Source organism: Ictidomys tridecemlineatus, chromosome 6 (genome assembly GCF_052094955.1).
Source record: "Ictidomys tridecemlineatus isolate mIctTri1 chromosome 6, mIctTri1.hap1, whole genome shotgun sequence".
Lineage (NCBI taxonomy): Eukaryota > Metazoa > Chordata > Mammalia > Rodentia > Sciuridae > Ictidomys > Ictidomys tridecemlineatus.
The window spans coordinates 67,477,878-67,503,344 of NC_135482.1; the positions used below are offsets into that span (position 1 = coordinate 67,477,878).

General features: G+C 37.8%; 1 protein-coding gene across 5 annotated transcripts in view; it reads left to right on the forward strand.

The window, feature by feature from the left end:
* Nucleotides 1-497: 497 nt before the first annotated feature.
* Nucleotides 498-25,467, forward strand: part of Slc38a4 (solute carrier family 38 member 4) — a 63,135-nt gene continuing 38,165 nt past the window's right edge. Inside the window, exons 1-2 of one of the 5 annotated variants that reach the window (XM_040280771.2) lie at nt 540-635; nt 24,501-24,558. The gene's annotated coding sequence lies outside the window, so the exon portion shown is untranslated. Of the gene's footprint in view, nt 636-761; nt 987-7,029; nt 7,165-24,500; nt 24,559-25,467 lie in introns of those variants that run through there. The other 4 variants (XM_078014837.1, XM_013358529.3, XM_040280773.2 and 1 more) reach the window with 4 other exon arrangements.

Below are 25,467 nucleotides of genomic sequence, written 5' to 3' on the forward strand. Positions count from 1 at the left end.
GATCTAGAATTCTGGGGGTGTGGAGAAGTTCCCACAAAAGACCCATGGGTGAGTACTAGCCAGTTGTCCCATTTTGCTCATGAATGAAGTGACTTTTACAGTGCATAACAGGTTTTTTTTTTTAATTTTGTATTCCTTCTCCATATTTTTTTTCTTTACGTAAAGTTCAAGTTTGCCCCCCAAACTGTGAAACTTTACTGTTTCACCTACCCTGAACCCTCTGAAGATCAACATGTATTCCTGCACATAGGAACATGCAATAAACGTATCTTTAACCAGTGAAGAAAATTAATTGTTAAAAATAAACTCACACTCAGTTCTTCTCTGTTATTAGGGACCCAGGAAAGAGGTAGCAGGGAGTGAGCTCCAGGGTTCTCTAGGGGGACAGCTGGACAACTCGGCCCCACCTGGGAGGATGCTTTTGTTTACATCTCAGGTTGCCGCCCGACGATTGGTGGCTGATCTGGAAGGGAGGGTCCGCAGGAAACGCGACACTGGGGATGCTGCCCCCTATCACATGATGGAAATTTCCACTCTTTAGAAAGGCGAAAAGAAAAGAAGGAAGGGTCTTTCAATCCACCCTTTTCCGATACTTCCCCTGGATTCCAATCGGAAGAGGGTAGAAAAAGAGGCGGGTGAGTGAAATTTTGCACATTTTCTGTTAAACTTGGAGCTTGTCGGTGTGTAAACTTGTGGTTGGGTACTAGCCTGGATGGGCTGGTGTGTTAGCACCGGGACACGCACACGTGTGCAGCCCTGTCTTTTAGCCGTCTGGGGCTTAAGTTAGGCGGTGTGGCTCTTCGCAAGTTGTGGATAGTTCCCAGTTCTTCTTACTTTCCAAACGACCACACTCTGGTGGGCTATTGCAGGCTAATGACTGGATTGACTTGAAATAAAGTCAACCCCGCACGCGGAAGGAAGGAGATTGCCTGGAAAGGCTCCTGCGGGACGGGACTCGCTTTCCAAAGGGAGGTGATTATGCCAAGGTAGCCTATGGGGCTGGGGTGGGGGTGGGGACGGGGCATCCCGTGCCTGCCTGGGCCGGGGATTCCCTTGGCACTGGGGTTTAGAGTCGGCTGTATGGGGAGCGCCTTCCACTGCTGTGGCCACGCAGCTGAGGGGTCCCACCGCGCTAGGGGAGCGGTTTCGCGTCCCCTCAGGGTATTGCCGGCTAGGTGTTACCCGAGTCGTTGGACCCGTGCCGGTGTCCTCAGGATGGGGACACCCGGTGCACGGTTTAAAATAGACCCGGCGTCCCTAACAGCTGGGGCGCCCCGATGGCCAGTGTGATTCTCCGGGTGGGGGGGGTCCTAGCCTGGGGAACGTCCCAGAGTCTCTCTTGCCATAGAGGAAGGCTAAGCGGTTCTGGGTCCGGGGACTCATTTTGGGATGGTAGGAGGGTTAGCCGCAGAGCAGCACCCCTGGATTTGGGAGCCTGTTGCGCGCTGGAGCCAAGGGGAGGGGCGAGGCAGAAATGCCGAGTCCCAGGCTGCTGGGCTCGAGGGGGCGTCCGGAGGATGAAGAGAAGAGGCGAGAAGTCCAAGGAGGAAGGGGGAGAAGTGGTAAGAGGCCAGATCGGCGGGAACAAGGGCAGAAAGGAAAGCAGAGCCAGGAGTAGCGAATGGAGGAAGGAGGGAAGGAATGGAATGAAGGAAGGGAGCTGGTCTCAGGAAGCCCCAGGAAAGGTGAGCAGGGAGCACCTCCAGCTCGGGGAGAGGCGGGAGGTGAGCGCGGCAAACAGACAGCTGTGCTCTGAGGGCAGCGCGCAAAAAGCGAGCCTTTGTCTACTGTTGGTACAGGTGGACGCTGCACCCTGGCCCCTTGGCCCAGGCGCGAGATGGGGGTTGAGGGAGGAGCGAATCTTCCTGCAACTCGTCCTCATCCATCTGGGAGAGGTGGACCGAAAGCCCCTTCTATATACGCGCCGGGGCCAACTCAGGAGATGCGCTCCTGGCTGTTGGGTTGAGTGGAGGAAGAGGGGTGAACTAAGTTGGAAACTTAGGCGAGGGAAACCTGGTCATGGTTATGTCAGGGTGTCTGCAGCGGACTTGAGAAACTAGACTGAGGCCTGGAGATCCCAAGCCCCAGTCCATGATAGACCCTTTAAGGGAGGACAGTTGGAGCTTGAAATCTAATTCTCAGAGCAAAAGGTCCATCACCCTACGTGTCTGGGGTGAGGTGGGGAGGGGAACTTAAATAGAAAATGAAGGGTAGAAGCCACCCTGGAATAGCCAGGGCCTGGCACTTCTCACAGCCAACCCCCTTCGCTGTGTCCCATCCCCCAAAAGGGCTGGATCAATTCCCCTGGTTATCCATGTGGAAGCTCAGCTTCTGGCCCAAAGAGGAAGTAGGAACCCACCAGGACTTAAATTTGGATCGCTTCCTTCCCCATTTGCCCAATTGCTGGTGTTTGTTTGTTTGTTGTAGAGCCATCCTTATTTGCTTTGGAGGACTGAAACACGATCATTTGAGTAGATTGCCTTATGTTGTAAAAAGAACATCTTACACCTGTGTCACAATTTCTAGGGCCTAGAAGCTATGTGGTTAGGTTTTGCTTCAATTGCCTTTTTGTGGACTTTCATTTTGGGGGGATTGTGGGGTGAGGAAATCAGCCTCTAATTGTTGTTGTTGTTGTTCCCACTTTTAAAAAGTAGTAAAATTGTTAAGACTTTCTCATGCAACACAAGAATTGTGGGGGTGGGAAGGGAGGAGAGAGAAAGAGAGACTCAAATTTTAACAAGTGAATCTACAGAAAATTTATCTTTTTGATAAAAATCTGTAAGGATAGAGACACTGAAGAGAATATGTAATCTTCCCAAACTGAAAGTACCATATGTGTTCAGAGACCGGAAACTTTTACTGGGATAATTTGTCACAAAACAATAAAAAGCTAGGAGACTTGGGTGAAGGGAAAAAGAATTTGCTTCTGAAGGCTGCTGCCATAGGAGAGCTGGAGAGCAGACTTTCCTAGATTAATGATGGTAATGGCTCACACATACATGGTAATTAGGTTTCTTCTTGTTACCACTTCCTTTGTATTACTATTTGACCAGCTTATGAGAGAGGGTCTATGATTGTACTGTTTTGCAGATAAGGAAATGGAGGTATAGAAATGCGAGAAACAAACGTTTCTGGAAATTTTATTTGGGCGTTAATTGTTCTTAAATGTAAAGGAATAAATCTCTTTGACTTTATACTTTATCATGGGCACAATTGGACAAGTAACTTCAGGGATCACCCTAGAAGCTGACTTCTTGGTATGTTACAGACTAATTCAATCCTATGGCAAAGGAGTCACTTCTTGGTATGTTACAGACTAATTCAATCCTATGGCAAAGGAGTCACTTCTTGGTATGTTTCAGACTAATTCAATCCTAGAGGCAAAGATGTGATCTTGGTGTTTAACAATAAATGACATTTGAGAAATGGATAGTATACCCACGTATCTAAACCTTTGTGGTTTTGTGTGAGCTAGTGGAACACTAAGGATAAGCACAATAAGCAGCCACTTGTGAACTTGGGTGTTTTCTTTTTTTTATGGCATTGTCTTTGCTCATTTCAGTAGTGTTTTTCAGGCATTTGTGTATCAATTCTTTTTTCCTCCTCATTCCATTTTTAAAAATGTAATCCCCCTTTATTTTTTGCTTTTTACATATCCAAAGTGATGATTTCTATTTTAAAAAGCACAAAGTTTTGATGTCTAATTGCATATTATTGATGTATATCAAAATATTAATACATTAAGATAATAATACAGCCTCTAAAAAGGTGCTTCCATCTACCCTATAGGAAGGACTGGGGTGGAAGAGGGGTGACACTCAAGAAAGGAGAGGAGGATCTTTCAAGAGCCAGGCTTTGTGCTATTAAACCCTTTGCACATGTGAATCTCATCTAATCTTCACATAGTACTTTCTGCTATAGGTATTTGTTATCTCCATGTTATAGAGCAGATGTTGCAAGCTCAGAGTAGTTAAGGAAGGGATCCAAGAGTCACACAACTAGGAAGTGACATTAGAACCAGTGTCATTAGAATCAAGTCTGCTCAAATCAAAGCTCCTGCTTATTACAGTAAAGGTGGCAGAAAAATATAGATAATTGAGAGGGAGAACAAAAACTTAATAAGAGGGTTAGAAATGTTGTTACACAACATAGGATTTGAGCAATGGGAGAAATGGAAAAAAATCCTTTTCATGTGACCTGCTAATCTTCCTCTGGTCTTCCTCCTGCTATTTATATAATGACCTAATTCCACTCATTCATTCCGAGAATAATCATTGAACATCATTATCTTCCAGGAAACATAGCCCTTACACCTAGCATGGTGCTGGGTTAACACTAGGTGCTCAAGAAATATTTGTTGAACTATGAAGTAGACTAGTAGAAGAAAGAATAAACAAGTAAACAGTTGCTCTACATAATGATAAAGACCAGGGAAAATTCAGATTTGAGCACTTTACCATAAAAATCTAGCTTTATAATTGGTCAGGGAATAATTCCAAAATTATTTGAATCATTGCCTCAGGCAGGTTTTGAGGCAGAAATAATAGACAAAGAATTGGAGAAAGTGGGAAGAGGACCCTCAATGAAGAGACCTCCCTGAACAAAGAAAGAATGTCAGAGACACTTTAGGAATTTAGGAGTTCAGTACTCAGGAGTAGAGAATGGGGTTGAGTATGGTCAGGGAGGCGGGCATTGTCTCTGCAAATGTCCCTTTGATCTGCCCTTCCCTTGGATTTTGCAAGTGACCTGTGCTAACAAAACAGAATATTTAAATACAGGGATAGCAATACATTTTATCATTTCATCATTTTATTATGGCCTCATAACAATGTGTAGATTTTTAGACTCCATATAATGTTAGAATTTTTAAACCTATGCTCAGATGGGAATATTAGGCTTTGTTGTCTACTATGTGGAAATGCCAAATTATTTTTCTTATTATTGAGGGTATATTCTACTCTAGTGTGGATACAGTCTATACAACCACAGAAAATATGTCCAAATAAAGTTATTCTGTTTTTTCTGGGGGACTACTGGGGGTGTTTTCATTCCTGATTTTAGTTTCTTAGTGGCTTTATATTTAATTTTAGTGTGTTATAGAAAAGTCAGGAAGTAAGACTGTAACAGTGAAGAACGTTACCCACCTATCTCCACAGTAGAGTGTTTATGCCAGTTAAGATTTTTGCCTTTTCATAACTTACTTTGAAAATTTAACTCCCAGTGTCTCTTCTTTTTTAAAGGATATTTTATATACCATTTTGCATTATAGGCCCAGAGGTCTGTGGGAGTCTTTACCACATCCACACTTATAAAACACCCTTGATCAGAATGTTATTAGGAAGGAAATTCTGAGAATAAATGATATCTACAGATTACTCAAAACATAATTTCAGTTAGTAGATTAAATACTCCACATATTTTAGCATTAAATCCTTGGGCAGATATCTTTATATTTCTGAGCTTCAGTTTATTCATCTGTAAAACCAGAATCATAATGGCATCAACCTCATGGGATTTTGAGGATTAAATGCATTATCACATGTAAATGTTTAGATGAAGTCCAGGGCATAAGAGGCACTCACTACACACTTATTGTTATTACTTCTGCCACCCAAAGCATTACTTGCAATGCTAACAACAGCTGTCTACATCAAATGTTTTTGATAACATGTTTTTCTCTGTCATAACTAAAATGAAGGAAATAAGAGAGGAAGTGAAAAAGGGACTAATTATAATACTCATGCAGGACTGTCCAGCTCAGAGAATGATGGCCTTCCCTGTATGACATGAGTGAAATGTTCCCTTAGTTCCTGTTGGTTATGTCATGCTGTGGCTCCTGACTGATCTAGGATGTATCTGTCATTAAAATGAACATCATCTTTAGTTCCCCTGTTTGTTTCATTTTTGTCTCTTTTGTTCACTGCTGTTACCCACTGCCTTCTCCAGTGTGTGGCACAGGCACACACACTTCCTTGTGGAAGGAAGGAAGGAACGAAGGAAAGAAGGAGGGAAGGAAGGCAGGGAAGGAGGGAGGAATGAAGGAACATCTGCCTCTTTCCCTTTTTAATGATAGTATTTTTCTTCCAATAAACACTCTTTTTAAAAAAAAAATTTAACAATTAAATGCCTGTGAACTGTTGACAGTGGAAATATTTTAAAATTAAATTATTTATTTAATGTGGATTATTGCTCACAATTAAGGATGCAGGCTTGGCAGTGGCAGTGCCCTAGTGCCCCAGATAGGAGTCCCAGTGCCATCCTAGGGCTGTTTCTGAGTTCAGAAACCTGAGGTCAGGTTATGAATTTGGTTGTATCATTGAAAGTCTCTGGGTTCAAATTTTGGCTCTCCCACTTTTTACCTGAGTGACCTTTGAGCAAGTTAGTTAACCTCACTGCTTCACTCCTCATCTGTAAAGTGGGAGAAATAACAGTTCTTACCTCACAGGGATTTTACAAGAAGTAAATGAGTTAATATTTGCAAAGTATTTGGAATTGTATGTGGCACTCTTATGAGTGATATTAGACTTGTTTGTTAAACAATTAACAGAAACCCTAGTTTCCCAATTAGACATAATAGTACCTACCTTATGAAATTATCACGATGACACTGCCTGGCACATTAAAAAAATCATATATTATTTCTACACATCTTATCGCAAATCTTTATTTCTATAATCTGCAGTAGTGATCTGGGGTCCTGATTTAGCCTTTCCATTTTTTGGTCCATGAAAGTCTGATTGATTCTATCTTACCTTTTGCGCCAACTCTCTTCACCCACCCAATGTTTATCATGTCATTTTGCCGTGCGTCATTCGCACCTTTTAATCTGCATACCCCTCAGGACAGGGACTTTGCTCTTTGTTTTGTAATAATTTTTATAACACTGGGTACACTCCGGGTACTATAATAATATTGAAGAAGAAAAGAAAAAAAAGAGAGAGAGAGATAGTTCACCTAAAGGCAACTTCGACCCAGAGCTGGCCCGATGCACCAATGTGTGCGGTGTCCATCGCTGGAGGCGCCCTGTGGCCTGTGGCTCGCTGGCTGCGTGGCAGGGCGGACTGTCGGGCATGCGCCGCGGGGGTGCGCGGGGAACTTGAGCTGGGAGGCGGCGCCCCGGGACACTGCGAGAGGCCGCTGGCTGGGGACACTGCACTCACACAGGTCAGCTTGCTTCTTTTGCTAGGATCAGGCGATTTAGACAGGGACTAGGCGAGTGAGTGAAGGAGTGAGGGAGGGAGGGAGGAAGGGAGATGAGAGTGGAAAGTGAATTGACAAAGGAGGGAAGAGGAAAGGATTCATTAAGGACGGGGGCTGCGGAGGCTCGTGGTTTTAAGAAACAAGCTATATGGGGTCCACATACTGTGGTCTTGTTTGAAGTTTTTTGCATATAGGAGGGTTGTAATACATGGGTTGTATGACCCATCATTTTAACAATCATTTCTTGTTAAAATGACTTAGTACTTAAAAGATTGAGCTTTGCCACCTCGCTTTGTGAATGTGGGAAAGCATTCAAATGGTTGAGAGGATTGGAAGGAAGAGCTGCTCTGTTATAGTCCCCCAAACATGTTTATTCCTCTTTTGAGGCAATTCTTTAGTAATAGCACACTTAAATAAAAAAAAAAAAGGAGGAAAAGTAAGCTTAACATCTCTTTAGCATATGTGGCTGTGTTATATATTCTGCTGTATTTAATTATTCTTTCTGTATAGAGGAGTCTATGCTGTTGGTTGACATATATATTTAAAATTTTATTTTGAAATCATTATAGATTCACAGAAGTTGCAGAGCTAGCACAGAGAGGCCCCCTATACTTTTTACCCAGTTTCCTCCAGTAGTTACATCGACATACTTTCAGTACAGTATCAAGATCAGGAAATTGTTATTGGTACAATGTGTGTGTATAGCTTCTGTGTCATTTTATTGCATGTGTAGATTTGTGCTGCTATCTCCATTCAAGACTCAGGACTTCCATCTCCATGAAGAGCTCCCTTGTACCACCCTTTTATTGCCACACCCACCTTCTCCTCCTGACCTTTGGCAACCATATGTTTCCTGTCTCTGTATTTTTATCATTTTTGAGAATGTCATGTAAATGGAATCATGGAATACTACTGTTTTATCTTAAAATAAGATTGCATTTTTTTCTCTCTGTTTAATGCTCTTAAAGATCCATTCAAATTGTTATGTAAACCAGTAGTTTTGTCTTTTTTCATTTTTGAGTAGTGTTCTAGGAGTATTTTTTGTTTTTTTAATCTATGGAGATACTTATTTGGCACTCAATGGGACTGAATTTCACCTGATGAGGTGGAAAGTGAGAGGACAAAATTTGAACAAGTTTTTCTTTTCAAAATGGCATTTGTGTGTTATAGTTTGAAAGAATGTGTAATATACCTTAATTTAAAACAGATCCCTGGCTATGCCCAGTGGCGCACATCCATAATATCAGTGACTGGGGAGGCTGAGGCAGGATGATTGCAAGTTTGAGTCCAGCCTTGGCAACTTAGCCAGACCCTCAGAAATTTAGTAAGACCCTGATTCAAAAGAAAAAAAAGGGGGCGGGGGAAAGTGGGTTGAGGAGGTAGTTCAGTGGTAAAATATTCCCGGATTTATATCCCAGGACCAAAAATTAAGAAATAAATAGAACTGATCACTGAAAGATTAAAAAGGAGAAAAGGAAAAGGACAGAGAAATGTATGTACTCAGACAATAAGGCATAACCCTGTACCTTGGAAGTTTTTCATATCCTTATGACAATCTGTTCTTTGATGGTTACCTTTAGTTAAACAACTCAGGTTTCCTGAAACTAACAAAAACAAAGCCTCTGCCTTAGGAAAATTCCTGTCAGCCTTTGCTCAGTCACATCACCTGACAACTGAGGAACAGGCATGACTGTAAATGACAAAGAGTAGCTCTTTGGGTTGACAGCAGTCACCAAGAACACAAAACAGCATCTGTAGCCCAAGGGCATCTATCAAGATCAGGATGTTCTTGGAGACTGTCAGATAACACTATTCTGGCCCTTTGCCCCACCCACCAGTGGGAGGGACATTTCTCAGTAGTCGATTTGTCTCGTTTTATTGGAAGCTGTTATCCTTCCCATGTGCACTAAAGCTTGAGCAACCTGAAAACTGGAAGCTGCCACTAGCTAGGGAAAGTCACTGCAGGATGGTGTGCAGACGCCATAGGCTCCACCCCTCCCTTCAGCCAGTGCTCACTGGAAAGCTCCCTCACCACACCCACCCCACCAGCAGAGGGGAGAAGAAAATACCCACTATGATTTGAAGAGTTTGCAAATAACCCTTTCTTTGAATTTTTAGAATCTCACATTCTGGACTTTCAGAGTCATGTTGTTAAGTCACAGAATAAAAACCTATTATCAGTCTGGAACCCTGACTAGTCTTGCATCTAACTCAGTGCGCTGTCTTAATTCTTCATTTTAATGATTTCTGTAACCAGAGGAATATTCCTTATCCTACACACCCTGCGAGAGAACAAAGGATAGGTGGAGAATGGTTCTAAAATCTAAACATGAAGAATTGTCACAGCTAAAGTAATTTATAACTCCTTTACAGGCAGTCTGCTTTTCTGAATCTTGCAAGATGCAATTGAATTCTTAGTCTTGTCTTTCTTTATGATTTATTTTGAGTAAACATTAGATACCTGTGTCACTTTGCGGTGACACTTCTGAGGCGTAACTGCTGTGTGGTCCAAAGTTCCCTCAGCATGGGCAGGGTAGTTAACTTAGTCCTGTAATCTTGAGGGAGAAACTACTTTGTTGCAAGTCAGGCGACTGAATAAAAGCCCACTGACTTTCGTTAACCTCTTTCATGTTTTGCTGTTTACTTATTTGACTAATGATTACAGCCATTAGGAAGGTGTGCTAGGAAATGTAAATATATTGATTATGTTTCCAACATTGTAGGCATTGATTTTTCTAAAGGATCATGGGAGGGTCGTTGTTTTCTTTTAAACCACTTCATTCAAAAAGAAGAAATAGAGTTTTCTGAAGTAAAATAGAAATGTCACATTTACTATATGGATGTAGACAAAGATCAAGTGTTAGTTGTATAATTACTTTCAAACTAGTTTGTAACATTCTAGCCATATACACACTTTGAAGAATGAAATATTTAACTATTTACGTTATTCTTTATTTCAAAATTTCTTGAAATTTAAACTTCTCAACCTGGCAGTCAAGGTCAACCTCAGCCAAATTCTATGTAAACATTTCATTTTAGCTCAAGTAGACGCCTTTTGTTTTGGTGTTACTTGGGTTAAACTTCTGATCCCATTTCTCCTTCCTGGGATTCTTTCTCTTCTGTCAGAAGTCACACATTCTTCCTACATGAAATCTGCTCACCCTTTTCTGTCTGCCTCAGCTATCATGCTGAGCTCTCCAGTTCAAGTCACAAAGATATAAAGTCTGCTTTATAAATAGTGTCTGCTATGGTTTAGATCTCAAGTGCCCCACAAAGACCCATATGCTAAAGGCTTGGTTACCCACCGGTGGCCCTTTGAGAGATGGTGGAACTTTTAGGAGGTGGAGCCTAGTGGTAGGAGTTAGGTAATTGGGGGCATACCTTCAAAGGGGATATTGGGATCCTGGCCCCTTCCTATGTCTTTCTTTACTTTCTGGCTGCCATGAGATGAAAGGCTTTGCTGCACCACATGCTTCTCACCATGATGTTCTGCTTTGCCACAGGCCCAATGTGACAGACCAACAGAGATTGGCAATTCATGCCTTGTGATATAGTTTTTCATGTTTCAAATTAAAAAAAAAATCTGCTTTGAGATACAAAGGATCAGGCTCAAGAAATATCTCACATCTAAGCCTAGTAGATAAATTAATGTTTCTAGAAGTTTCTTCATGTTGAGCATTCAAATTAGTCCTGTTCCTGGGTTCACACTGGGAGGTAGAAAGCAACGCCTCTATGCCATGAGTTCAGAAAGGCATTGGATGTTTTGGTGGAACAAGACCACAAAATGTCCTCTGGTATCTGTTTGTTTATTTACAGCAAAGGAGTGGTTTGCAATTATTGAAGCTCTGGGAGAGAAAGACCTTGGAAGTTTTTATTGAAAAAAGATGGTAAATTTAAATATAATCGTATTTATTATTGCCATTTAAAAGTGTTTAAAAATATTATTTTACTTTTTATATATAGAAAAATATTTTAGTCTTGGTCCCAACCCTGTATACTCTGTCTTCCTTATAAACTATTAAGTTATTCAACCTCAAATTCTCCTGTCACAGACTTTTCAGGAATTTTATTTTTCAACTGATGAGAGGTATTCTATACCAAGATCTCCCAATTCTTCTCAACTGTTATTTTGTACATAGTCACTTTTTAAAACATTTGATCAGAATTAAAATAAAAAGTCTATTGATGCCCCTTTGTAATTCTCTCAATAAGGCAAACACAAATAACACATGCATACACACACAAGCACGTGCACACACACACAGAGGAATATGCATATTTGCACAGGTATATTTCAGAATTTCTAGCTTTGTGAATGCTTTTGATTTATAAAAGATTAGAAAACCGGTTCCATAACTATTGTGAATACTTTAAAAAAAATGTCCCTTTATTCTCCACCAAATTTAAACTGAGAAAAACAAATGTAGGAAGCACACTTTTTTAAAGTCAAGAAATAGTCAAAAGGGAAAGTCAAGAAGTAGCTGAGTGTGGTGGGCCTCAGGTTGCCCAGGACTTGGTCCATTGAACACACCAGCTGGGATGAACAGGAAGCCCACCCGATTATAAAGCACAAACGCTTTCCCTACAATAAAATAGAATAAGGGTTTTGTACTTCAGAAACAAAGGATCTTGTTTATTTTTTTTCTTAAAAGTTCTTCAAGATTTACTTTTGACAAATAAATCTCAAACATACAGAAAATGTCAGGCAGAATAAAAATAAAATATTCTATTTACATATCATGCTCTTTTCTAAGGTGATAATCATTAACCCGAATCCTCACATTTTTCTGGTTGTGTGCTCTTTGCTGCCACCCTAATATTTTTAAACTCTAATTTCTTTTTGTTAAAAACAATAACAATAGCAAATACTTAGAAACATTCTAAGTAAAGGATTTAAAATATTCTTGTGGTCTCGTATTAAGATGTTACTGTGCATATTTCCACTTTGTAGAATATCCAATCTGTACCAGTATAACTAAAACATATTTGTAATTTCTTTCTTTCTTTCTTCTTTTTCTTTTTTTTAAAAATAGTCTCCTTATCTTGGAAACACATATGTATAAACTCTGTGTTGCACAGGTTGCTAGGGCAAGTCCGTATAGTCTATTAAATATCAGACCAGAGTAAATAGACCTTGCAGCAGACCAGAGTCTTCCAGAGTCGCACTGGAGGCCTGTAGACCATGTCTGCATTTACAGATCTATGGTGAATGGAGCCAGTTCACCATAGATCTGTCAACATTACAAATATCAAAAGTTTGGGAACCATTCTTTTGCCAGAAGGCTTAGGAATTAAAGTTGCCATTTAGTTTTTGGCCAGGGAAATGGAATAAAATTTTTGAATTGGAATTTAGTAATTTCATATTTTATCACTATCCTGAATCAAAAATAATCTATTGCTAGTAAATGTTCATAAAAATATTAAGTACCTAGGTTCTTTTATGTGGTCTACTTATTTAAAAGTACGTAGCCAGAAATAACAAATACTTATTTATGTTTTATGTATATCCCAGGTGTGTGTAGCTTTTTACCTGCATTATCTCATGTACCAGCTACTGACCCTCTGGGCATTTAGAATCCTTGAAAAGTCATTTTGCCCCCAAATCTACTTAACTGAGGAATGTTATCTGATGTGTATTTTGTAGTTAATTATTCTCAAATAATATTAGTGATCATAACATAGAATAAATAAATGTGATTATGTGAGGTAATGAAAATCCTTGAAAGAAAATCGTTTTTTAAACATGTTAGCTTTACTCTTGGTAAGCATTTTAGATTTAATTCATGTGGCACAAAGCCATAGTATTGCAGCTATTTCTGTACACTGAAGTGAATGAAATCCTTCATTTCTGTATTTCAAAGGATGAGTCAAACTGGATCTAATAAAGGATATGACACCATAATCTTTCAGACTTCAACTCAAATTCTAAGCAGTCTTATCCAGATTAACCTCATGTTAATGGAAAGTAGCATATATGTAAGACTTCCCTGTATTAAAGCTAAAAGATGCCCATCAATTATGTGTTTGGTCAAGAAGCTGCCTTAGAGAGAACCATTATTGATTCATGTAAGCCAACTTATCCATTCACCCATTCATATTGATTAAAAAGTTCTTACATTTGATGCAGCTGGCTGTGAATGACACCAAACCAGTGTGGCCAGCCAAATTTGGGAATGAGTACTGAAATGTTCAACAATTTCAAATCTTAAAGTATAAGCAAAATGTAGGTCACTTACTTTGGCATTTGGAAAATGTGCATTGGTACATCTTTGAGTCTTCTGATCTGTCAATCTCACCAAAAAGAACAATAACCCAAAGCAAGATCAAACCAACCCCCCCCCAAATCTACCCACACATTTGCATGTTTAAACACTGACTAAAGAACGGATTTAGGGGTAAATGGTACCATGGTGCTGTTCAGCTTCACAGGTTGGTTAATATTAAGCAAACACATATTGCAAACTGTGTCTTATGACAAGGTTGTTTTCTGAGATTCCATGAGTCAGGGTCAAAAATCTGTCCTTTTCTAGCTGGCAGCAGTGCTAATCGATAAGTTTAACAAGAGAAATAATGGTCTAATAAACAGTAATAATACACTTCCAAGCAAAAAGTGTTGAAACTAATTTAATTATCCAATCAATTTTGTGAATATCACATCACTCTTATAAAAAATATCAATAAAAATTTATAATGCTTAATTCCTAGTATCTCCTTTAATCCTCACAGTAATCTTGCATATGGTTTTTTTTATTAGATCCAGTTTTAAAAGAGAAAACTAGGTTCCAGAATATTCCCATTCTGATTTAATCTCCTTCTTCAACAGAGGTTTATGAAATAGGCACCACACGAGACATTGACATTAGAGGCAATTCTTTAGATATAATCTTCTCTATGTTCCAGACACTCTGCTGAATGCTGTATAAATATTAACTTAGTTAATCCTCATAAGAGCAGTGTGAGGTAAGCATTATTATTATTTCCTTTCTGTAGATATGGAAACTGAGGCAAACAGAAAAGTCAAACAAGAAAAGGCAAACAACTCATCCCAAAGTCAGAAAGTTAATAAGTGACTGAAATCGGATTTAAGTCTAAGCAGACAAGCTCCTGAATCTATACTGTTTGACTCATGTGTGGTAAATAAGACACAGTGTCTGCTTTTGAAGACTTGAAAGTCTAGAAGGACAGATATAAACAAATACATTTCAGTCTGGTCTGTTGGAGGCAGAAACAGGAAAAAGGAACAAAGGATTAACTCCACCTTTTTAAACTCTCAGCAGATTGGCAGCAGAGTGGAGGTCAGATATGAATCCTTGAATTTGGACTCCAGCGGCAATGTGCTCTGCATTTCATTGGGTGCCCCATATGTGATAATGAGTTTGAAATGACAGTGAGAAAACAATAATGCATTTAGAGGACCATTGTATGGGAGCCAGAGGATAAAAACTGAGCTTCTTTGAACAGGAAAAAAAAAAAAAAAAGTACTATACCTCCTAGTAGGTAAGAATAAAGACATAGATGTCTAGATCTCTCTTCATACATAGAACATAGTTATATGTAAATATTGCCAGAATTCTGTAATGTCAGCTTGACTCTGAAGCTCCCTAATTACTCTAAGGTTTATGGTCAGTTGGAATGAAATACAGCCAGAAATCAGGAAGCAGAAAGCAAGCCTCAAGGCATGAAGACACTGATAAGCCCTGTTTGGGAGCATCATAGATATATGTTGATTGAATAATTGGTTGATTAATGGCTGAAGACAGGAAAGGAAAATAAAAAAGGGCTAAAGACTATTCATTCCACTCTTCAACTTTTAGTGAAAATTTTAATGAGAATTAAATTGAAAAATTAAAATTGGAATTTCCTATGAACATAGAATTTTATGTCCAACAACTTTTCCTAGTGGATAACCCACTTTAATATTTCTTTGGCCACTGTGTAAGTAGAGTCACCATGTATTTACATTGCTAAGTTTGTGTAGTCCAAACAGTGGAGAAGGAATTTCATGAGAAGAAAGAAATTTGATCCTTTGGAAGTGCTGTTTTATTTATAGTATATTTTAGAACTATAGATTTTTCTCTTTTTTTTTTCATTAATAAAATAGGGCTTGGCACAAAGAAGGTCTGCAAAAAAATAAGTGTGTGACTTTCATTTCTACTTGCAAGGGTCCTATTGTCGCCCTAGGAATAATCTACAATTTGTATATGAGGAAATGGAGTTTACTGACTTCTTGATAGTACAGTTGGTAGTTGATGGAGTCAGAATTGACTCAGGTACCTTCTGAATTGAAGCCCCAATCCCATGCTGAGTACTGGCATTATAAAAGAACTTCTTCAGCCTTAGGGATCCTTACATGTCCAAAGACTTCTCCTGTTGGTTGGGAGGGGGTAGGTACAGTTTCAAGACAAAGGCAGTGCAACTTCTCTGTCTTCTCCAGGAAAAGCTAATACTAAAAGTCTTAAGCAAACTTCAAAGGAAATACCATCAACTTTTGAAAACACTTTTGAGAGAAAAAAACACAAGTTAAATTGCTTGAGTCACTATGATTATTTTCTGTGCATCTAAAAATCAGACCACCCATCCTAAAAAAAAGCACAGATCGGTCACCCACTTGTTACCCTGCCACACTAAACTGTTCCTTATAAAGAAGATTTGGAAAATAGAGATGCTTGCAAAGAAGGACTTGTGTGTTACCGGAAAATGGTTCATATAATTTGTTTAAGCATCAACCTCAGGTGAATTTTAAAATTAGAAAAAATATAAATATGTTAAAAAATTTAAATATGTTCTTACTTAAAAAATAATTTCCAAATATCTTGGAAGGAGTAGATAGTCAAGATATCTATTGTTAAATATTTAATTGCTATAAGACCTGTGATTAACTCCTTTTTAATATACAATATTTTGCTTTATGATTACTTCATGATGGTGTGAAAGTGATATATATTCAGTAGAAACCATACTTGGATTTTTATCTTTTCCCAGGCTACCAGTATGTGGTGTGATATTCTTAACAATGTCTAACTGTAGGCTAAACTGAGTGAGCACATTCCAAATAGGCAAGGCTAGCTTATAATGTTTGGTAGGTTAAGCATATTAAATGTATTTTCAGTTTATGGCGGGTTTATCAGGACATGATTTTATCGTAAGTCAGGGAGCATCTACCTCATGAACCTGAGTTTTTCTGTTCTTAGCTAATTTATAGTACAATAATCCTTGTGGTCCAAGCACAGTGCAGGGGACCAAGTTCACATAAGCCCTCTTTCCAAGGATGCACAGCAGGGAAAAATTGATGCGTGCTATGTAGATGATGTTTACTGTTTACAATAACCTTGATTATCACAATTTCTAACAAAGAATGTGTTCTTGACGTGTCTGAAGTCTTGAGCTCCATGAGGCACTGGTGAGCTAGATTTGTTTGTTCTTATTATGAACTCATTTTAGTCGAACAACAACAACAACAAAGACATGGTACCCAAAGCCTCCTGTGACCCCCCAGTGACCTCTCCATTTGAGTCTCCTCATCCCAGGAACACCTGGCAGCCAAGAGCCCCTCTCATCTCCTTACCTTGCTGGTGCTGTCCCCTCTGCTTGCAGTCTGCTCTCCATCCCATTCCTCCTGAGAACTCCTGTCTACTCTTTCAGCTTGAGCCCAGTGTCACCTCTTCAAACAAGTCTTCCTGTCCCATCAAACTGAGTTGGGAGCCGTCCTTCTCCTACCCCTTAGATCCCAAGTGCATTTCATGCACCATCTTGTGTCATCATGGCCTAGTTAAGCAACAGATTCATTTGAGAGACAGCAGGAAATTGATTCCCCCTCTCCACAGTGTCACTTGTGTTAGCTTCTAGCATAAAGTCAGGCATAGGTGTTCAATATTTTTTATTGAATGAAAAAATGAAGCTGTCTGCTTATGATACCATAATAGAAGTTGATTATTTCCCAGTATTATGAAAAAAAATTGATCTCCATTTTTCTCAATGGTATTTTGAGACCTCTTGCAGATTGGGAAGAAACAATCCATCTTTTTGGAACAAACTGGACACATATATATTTTTTTTTAATCTAGATGCTAAATAGCTCATAAGTGCCCATTCAGAATCAGAGAATTTTTAAGGGAGAGTTTGATTGTTTGCTTGTTAAGTACCCCAGATAGTTTCACTAAAAATAGAGGTTTAGCTGATGGCTGGGATTGATTAACAGTTGTTGAAAAAACTGAGAGAAGCTTTTTATTTTTGTAGGTTTTGTTCTAATTATCTTTGTTATTTTCTGAAAAACAAAAATATTCTATATTTTTTAAAGATCAGTCAACACATGTAGATGACAAAAAAATAAATATTATCTACCTTTCTTCATTCTGGAAACAACCACTATTAATATTTTGATATATGTTATTTCAAATATTTTTTCTTTGTATGTATTTTTATATATTGTATACATAGTTCTTAAAATAATTTAGGGATCATGTTATTATGAGATTTTGACTCTTACATTTTACAACTTATAATTTTCCTGTGTTCTTATTTTCCTGTGAACCCGTGATTTTCAGTGATTCCTTACTATTCCAAGAAGGCAGCTCTCTCCAAAGAAACTAAGGAATCCTTGCATATAAGCAGGAGCATTTGCATTACCCTTTTACAATTGACCCTGAACAGAAGGAGCTATTGCATTTAATATGACAGGACCCATCAATTAGAATAATTAGAATGTCTCTTGTTGCAACCTTGTAAATAAGTTCTTTCTTTAGAAAAGTATTGGATGCACACACTTTGAATCAATGTCTTTAATAAAGACTTTCATTCATTCAATATTTATACAGTACCTAGTATGAACCAGACAGTCTGTTATTAATCAAGGTAAACAAAATAGGTTGTTTAAAAACTAATATAAATTGGCTGTCTAGACAAAGTTTGAATCTATCCTCAAATCTAAATATACCATCTGCCTGAATGTCTCCCTTCTGCTGTTGTCCCACTGAGTAAGGTCAAGATATTTATTTTTTCTGAGTCAGCTTTGCTATATTTAAAGAAAGACTGGTGCTACCATTTTTATACCCAGCCCTCCAGGAATTATAATTCTCTACTAAAGCAACCCATAAAGAACAAAAAACTGATTTAATGGTGCCAGAGCTGGCACTGCCAATTCTTATAGCAAAGGACAATCCCATCGCTCAGTGAGTGTGCTGTGTAGGGCTGGGTTGCACCATGACCCCCACCAGCAGTAGAAGTGACCCCTGTATAGAAACCCAACTTCTCCTCTATTGAGGAGTCATGCATGATTCAGGAAATCCAAAGTCCTCTGAAAAGTGAATTAGGAAATCATTTTTTCTCTTTTCACTCAGATTCCTTTGAACAATGCGTTTTGGTGAGTGTGCATTTCTTATTTCAGCATTCTGAATAGGGTACTAAAAAGGCAAACTAGAGTATGTCTTTGGTCAGTAGGGATGCTGATTCTCTTACAGCATAGTTTGGTGTTACCATCATTTGGGATGGGACCTTCCTTTCAAAAGCCCTACTGAGTGCTCCCAGCCCAGCTCCTCCCTAACAGCCTATTGGGTTACAGCTTCAGGAACTGTTGAGAGTTCAAATTCAAGTCAGATGACACCAGGATTACAAAGTCCAAGCTCTGATGAAGCTTCAAAAATAAAAATTCTTCTGGTAGGAAATTTGGTTTTCAAAGGAATAGGATGGTGAGAATACAAAAGAGAGCATAGGAATTAATATATTGTGACCCAAGAAGAATGTGATTTTTAAAATCACCAATTGTCCTTAATTAGAAAGGCAGTCAACTCAGCCCAGTACTGTATTAATATTGCAATCATTATAAAGAATTGAAATTGACAAGGTGATTTAGCTGTTTAGGAAGTGTCACTGTAATAATCTGTGTGATTATACATCTCTTAGACATGCTATTTTCTCTACTAGGCATTTTAAAGGCTGGGAATCATTCTTTAAAGCAAGCTTTTAAGAACTCTTAATTTAACAGAATATCAATGTATTATTTAAATTGTAATTACCCATAAGTTTCACAGACCTTGTAATCCTTCTTCACCATAATATATCTGTTTAAGCAGAAGTCTGGAATAAACTTGTAATACTTTTCTCTACATCATTTATATGTGGGATTAAGAACTGATGTGGACGAGGCGGGTCTCTTTCAAAGAGGAAAGACAGAGACTGTCAATGTAATGGTCTATCCCCTAACTCGCCTTTTTTTTTTTTTAGTCAGCTGAAGTGAAGTGCATTTTTCTGTTTAGGTCTATGGCAAAGTCAATACATTTGTCAACTTGCACCAAACTTGTTTGCTGATTTTGCAACACCATAGTTGACTATTCAAACATTTCCCAAATGCTGCATTGTATAACTGTAGAGAGGTAGTTCAGGTTGGATTGAATAGAGGGTGATGCCATAGACTGAGCAGTTCCTTAGAGTTCATGGGCCATTGCATTTCCCTTTGTTTGGGCTAAAGAAGCTCTTCGGGGCCTCATATTTGGAAGGGTCTCAAATTGTGACTTTTTGAAGGTGTCATCAAATGTGGCTATTCATATAGTCATTTCAAATATACATGTGTGAAAATCTTGATGCAGTGATGCAGGTGAAAGCATCTCAAGCCCATTCCTGGCTTCTGCCTAAGCAGATATGTTATGGTGAAGAAGGGTAATAAGCTTTATATGTGACTGAGACTTAGATAACGTACAGAAATTCTAAATTTTAAATAGAAACATTTAAAATGTGCTACATGAAATCCCAGCGGCTCAGGAGGCTGAGGCAGGAGGATCACGAGTTCAAAGCCAGACTCAGCAATAGAGAGGAACTAAGCAACTCATTGAGACTCTGTCTCTAAATAAAATACAAAATACGGCTTGGGATGTGGCTCAGTGGCTGAGTGCCTCTGAGTTCAATCCCCGGTACAAGCACTACAGTTTAGGAACCCTATTTTAGATTTTAGAAACATTTAAATATATTTGGTGCTCAAAGGTCCAAACTTCTATGGACATTCAGAATTCCAGCTGAAGGGAGATTAGAAAATTATTTAATTTCTGCTTGTAATTAATTGTATATGTGTATATTATCTTTGGGGATAATATTCAACTTTATCTTCTTTTACTTATTTTTATTCTGTAGGTTGAGGTGAGTAGTTACGGAACTATGAAAAAGAAACCCATAATATAGTTCAGCTTTTACCACCTGCAAGAAGGTAGAGAGGATAATATACTAGTACAGAGTGCTTGACTCATCTTTGTGATAATATGGAACTCTGCTGTTTGAATAATTTAGAAAGATTTCTGTAACATTTCTCTATGGATTTTTACCTTTCTGTTTTTTTTAATGAGAACCAACATTTAAAAAGAGATAAGGCAAAGAATTTGGAGTGCCAAAGCCCTGACATCAGAAAAGATCACAAATTCTCTTCAGTTCTCTAAGCCTGGAAATGAGAAGGCACAGGGTAAATCCTATGTTAAAGAGAAATCATAAAAGTGTTTTTAACTGCAGTTCTGTTAGTCTTCCATTTTTTTTTTTTTTTAGGAAAGACTTAGTCCATCCAATAAACATTTACCTACAACACTGTAAAAACCAGTTGGATTCACGTAAGTGTGGTCCATATTTGAGAGCTGCAGGTTGGGGAGAGACGGGAGGTCTATGGACCTAATCTACTTTATTAGATTCTGAGTTCACAAACCTAAGGGCTGAAATGATAAAAGACAACTCTTCTGGGGGAGAACAAAGCATCATAAACACAGTATAATAAAGAGAAGATAAAAAGAAACAGAATCGAGAAAAAGGTAGATAACTTAAAGAGCAGGTGAAGTGAGAGCAAAGAAAGCAGTGGATACAGTTCAAAATCACTCAAAGTTAGGTCATTTGGTTTCTTAATCATTACTGGTTCTCTACCTCTTCTTCCAGTTTGGCTGTAAGCAGAGTCTATTTCCAAGTATTATTTTGTCCCATGACTAAAATTAACAATTTGGGTACAATCGAGATGAGAACAAGAGGTTATCTTTCCCTGTACCATTGCAAAATGCCAGGATGGTCTGACTAAGGTTTCTGTTTTGCTTTTAATTGTTGACTAATCTTGATCTAGCTGCAGGTCTCTCTCTGAGGACACTTTTGAAGGTAGAGATTTTAAACAGGAATGACCAGAGATTTTAAATATGGGTGAGAAAAAATATAATTCAATGCATAGGTATGAGCTAAATCGGCTTCTTCAGAGCCATCAGTTTTATACTCTCAATAGATAACATACTGGCATGTGCATTCTAGCACCTTCTCTGTACTGTTTGAAGATGATAGGCAGAAATCCACGGAAAAGCTGCTAAAATGGTTGTATTATCACCACATATTCTCTTTCTCTGTGTGAAGAAAAATGAAGATTTTATTGCAAGTTTTTTGTTTCTTATAAAATGATCATATAAAACTCATAGCATGTATTGAGAACTAGTGAAAATGACCAAAAGAAATAGTAATACAAGAAAAAGAGCCAAATTCCACTAACCTCGATTTAAACTCTATATCCATCTGCCTTTCCTTCAGCCATTGTTCTCAGATAGGCGAATGTCACCAAACCCAAACTGTCAGTCAGCCTCCTGGTGATCCTCCACCACCCACCTTCTCCCCTGCTTCCCTGCCCTGCTAGTTTCATTATTTTCTTCAGAAACTTTTCAAAAGATCTCCATCACTAAAAATTGGAGTTGTAGACATAATGCTCTTTTCAGTCAGGATCATTCCATTCTATTCTTCTATTTTGCTTCAGAAAGTTCCCCTCTACAGTCAGAATGACTTTCGCTGTTGTCAGAATTTGCTTTTAGAATTTCTGCCTTTTTCATGCACGAAGCTTTTCCTGTCTTCTCTGCTTACTGGAATCTCACATGAACTTTCAAGGCCCTGCTCAAGGCCCAGGAGCTCCCCGGAACCTTCTTGCATGGCCGACCCCAAGAAGGGACTTTTCATCTGCTAGAATCCTGGAGCACACTGCAGTCATCCTGGCATTAATTATGTCAGAGTCTGGGAAGCCAAGCATCTCTTCATGTGAACACATCGTATTCCTCAGCCCCAGCCCTGGAGTGCAGACCAAGTCTTGCACACCTGTTCATGGTGGCACTTACTTGAATTTCGTTTATGAACAAGTGGTGTCTGTCACCTTGTTGCCCAGAATTGCTTCATTATGCCCTATCACTCTGCTTCTCCTTTTGTTTATGTTTTTAAAAGGCTGTACATATTGTGATACTGGAACCAAATTGGAGCTTGACTGAATATGTTGCCTTTGCCATGTTTTAAAAAATTTAAAAGAGCATAAATCTATTACCACATTATGTACAATCATATTACAGTATGATTTTGAGAAATATTCAAGGCTTTGGGCTCAGTGAGAGAATGCTTGCCTACCATGCATGAATCCTTAGGTTCCATCCTTAGCACCATTAAAAAAACAAAAACAAAAAGAAAGAACTATTTAGGGCATTAAATTATGTTTAAGTTTGTACTTTCCTTACAAAAGAAAAGTTATTATGAGGTTTGTCAAGGCCAGACCAAACATTTCTTCATTAATTTTGGTCACATCTAAACATGTCAAATGATCTAGGGTAAAATGACACACGAGGATCTTAGTTATTTAGTTCATTTAATTTCTGTGAAATTAGTTTTTCTGTACATAGATTTGATTTTTAGGAAGTATTAGAAAATATTTTTGTGATAAGAATTTTGCTATGTAGAGCAGGTTCAAAAGGAATATAAGATCCTTTATAGAAATCTCTAAGTGTGCTTTTAATTTATAATCAAATATGCTATTTGCTACAATTATATAATAAATAATTATATATAAAGGTCAGAATAACAAGCAAAATTTTAAGGGAGGAAAAGCTTTTGAAGATTTATGCATTCATCACTTCTTTAATATGAAGATATAAAATAAAATTTACTTATTGGAGTACATCCACTCTTGTTTAGTTGACCCACTATTAAATGGGATTTTACCAGAATAGAAGTCTTTAATTTTCTAAAAATTATTGCTGGTCTTTGCTCCATCTCACATTCATGAAGTAATTTTGCAAACAGAGTAAAAACCTAAGTTGGAAAGATCACAACTGGATGATGGAAACAGTAATTTAAAATGGAATATTATTTAGATTTTACTGATATTAAAATTAGGAAGTCTTTACTATTGCTTTATTCCTGAAACCATAATAATTCTCATCTGAGTAAAGATAAAGCTACCAGATGACTCTAAAAATGGAGAATATGTTAAGAGACAAGTATAACACAATAAAATCAAGTATAACACACTAAGTTAATAGATCAAATAGGCCACATTTGAAAGGAAAAAGAGAAATGGGTAACTAGGCATTTTGTTTAATGTTTAATGTATTGCATCAACTTAAGAATTTCTTAATCAGAGAACAATGTCTAGGTTTTTTTAAATAGAAATAGGAATTGACACAACTGATGTAACCTAGCATTGCTTCTGATTGGTTATCAGATTGTGCACTCACTTCCTAAATATTTAAAAGGCAACAAACCCTTAATTTTGGATTGATTTCTAATCTGTTTTTCTCACCTAACTTTCAGAATAGTGTCTAGCTGACAAATTTTCATAACAGAATAAATTATTTGCTAACACATTTCAACCCTTCCTTATGTATATGGAGAGCTATGTGGGTTTTTTAAGCGGAGAAAAATGTCCATTTAGAACTCTTTCAAAACATCAAATAGCCTTTGCTTATTTTGAGGTTGGTAGCAGTGGCTGATAATGGCATATGCTTTTCAATCTCCCACACCTTGGATAGATAACTTGACATCATTTGGAAGTGTATGTCATTCTGTAAAATTTCCTCCAAACAGATCAACAATTCAAAAGAAAATAACTCCTCTACTAGGTAATGAATTTTTTTTTGCTTTTGTGATTATGTTATTTCATTAAATAATCAGACCCCATTACTGTGGTTACTGGTTTGACTTGTATTCATAACCCCCCCCCAAATCAGCATTTCTAGATTTATCAGCCAACCAATCTATAACATTTTGTTGAAGAATGACACCCAAGTAAAAATTTCAGTGAGTATTTTGCTGTATAAAAGCCAGAATTCTAAAAGCAAATAGAAATTGGTGTAACTGATGTTTAATCCAGTTGTACAACAGTAAACTGAGTTTGCTTCTTCTTTTTTTTTTTTTTTTTTAAGCTGACGCAAGTTGGGCAGAGGGAGGTATTGGAGAAAGGTGATGGTGTTGATTGGTTTGTCTCGTTCACTCCCACTGGTCTTTAAATCATTGTCTAGGTCTCCAAAGGTTCATCTCAGTCAACTCTGTTTCAGGGGTCTGCCATTCCAAACAATTCAGGAAAGACTGCACAGGACTGGATAAATAATTAAGGTACAGCTATTTTTACATATAAATGTTTGCAGTGTTAAATAATGCTTTCTTATTATGTTGCTTTTTTATTCATTACAAATTAAAATGTTTGAAAATACTACTTGGGTAACTTTTTTTTTTCATTTTAAAAAAGATCAATCAATGTCAAACATTGAAATTATTTGCCCAGATCCTGAATGCAGTTTTCTTTTGTAGATAATTTTAGATTTGAGCATAAAATCAGAAATGTGGATAATAAGAAAATGAAACATTATAAAGACAATAGGTTTAGTTTTAGTTATTTATGTCTTCTGGTTGCTCACTGAATGTAATAAAGTGTTGACATAATTTGTTTTAGGATCAAACACAAAGTTGTAGAAGTACAGTTTAATGTTACACCATTAAGGATTTTCCTGTATTTTGAATACAAAATAAAACAAAAACAACCTAAAAACATTGAATCAAAAGAAGGAACACCACATGAGTACAGCAGATGTAAATGACTAAAGATTTGGGCTAAAACATAATCGAAAGAAAAAGAGTTGTTCTTACCTTATCTTCTCAATTTGACCATTTTAAAAAGAATTTTTAGAACAAAGTTACTAGAAGAAACTAGGGAATTGTATAGAATATAAACATAGCTTTAGTTTTTGAAGGACTAGAATTCATTACCTAAAAATAGGATTGTTTGCTTCAAATTTATTAATCAGAAAGGGAAAATTCCCAGTGGATTTAAGTATAGTTGTGTCTTAAACATCTTACAGAGTATATGATGGTGATCTGTATTAAAAGCCCAGGCAATAGCAAAATTGAAAAATATTTGAACTGAAGGAATATATCATACTCATGGACATTGATTGGGCTACACAGAGGTTGTAATATTTGGACAAACTGAAGAAGTTTAGGTGTTGTTTTCTATAAAAGATTGCT